Here is a 1113-nt window from a genome sequence, read left to right as displayed (position 1 = left end):
TTTGATATTTTTCTTCCAATCTTTTGTAAACTAACAGAGCTTACAGAAATATTATCTCTAATTGAATTGACACATTTATTGGTAATCTTGTGAGAGCTGTGTTTAAAACAGTTCTTTAAGATTTGAAGAATATTCACTCGTGGTTGCAACTTATTCTAAGGAAAAGAGACATATTCAAAAGTACCTTTCTAAGTTATACTGTTCTATTATAATTGCTCTGTAAAAACTGGAGTACATAGTATGGTGTCATTTATTCTACAATTGTTTTTCCAACATATCTACAAATAGTAAAAACTGATATTTTTAATAATGACCCTGAGGTCATTTGAAGGAAAAAACACAATTTTTTTTTATTTTAATACTTAGTGTATTTTTGTAGAATAATTCCTTTAAAGTTGAAAATCCATTGGGTAAATACCTAGGAGTGGAATTGCTGGATCATATGGAAGCTCCACCTTTAGCAGGTTGAGGAATCTCCACACAGCTCTCCACAGTGGCTGGACCAGCTTGCACTCCCCCGCAGTGCAGAAGAGTTCCCCTTTCTCCACATCCCTGCCAACATTTGTTGTTGCTAGTTTTTTTTAAATGTGCCATTCTCACTGGTGTAAGATGGTATCTCATTGTAATTTGATTTGCATTTCCCTGATTACAGGTGATGTTGAACACAGAAACATTAATTCAAAAGGCATCTGCACCTGTATGTTTATAGCAGCACTATTTACAATAGCTAAGCTATGGAAACAACCCAAATTCCCAAAAATAGATGACTGGATCAAGAAGATGTGGTACATATATACAATGGACTATTACTCAGCATTCAAAAAAGATAAACTCATGCTGTTTGCAGCAACATGGATAGAACTGGAAGGGATCATGCTCAGTGAAATAAGCCAGAAAAAAAAAAAAAAGAAAATACTAGATGGTCTCACTCATCACAGGAATTTAGAAAATCTAAATAAGGGACCAGGAAAAAAACTAATTATAATAAAATAAAAATAAAATCAACAAGCAACTATAAGCCAGAGACACACTACAGGGTGGGGAAGAGGGAGTAGGATCAAAACAAGGGGGTTGGGAATTGTATGAGGACTATAACCAAGATGAAAATGCATA

Source organism: Talpa occidentalis, unplaced genomic scaffold (genome assembly GCF_014898055.3).
Source record: "Talpa occidentalis isolate TD23 unplaced genomic scaffold, MPIMG_talOcc4v2.1 talOcc4.15, whole genome shotgun sequence".
Taxonomy (NCBI): Eukaryota; Metazoa; Chordata; class Mammalia; order Eulipotyphla; family Talpidae; genus Talpa; species Talpa occidentalis.
The sequence above is the reverse complement of the archived record's forward strand: the minus strand, read 5'-3'. Positions refer to the sequence as shown.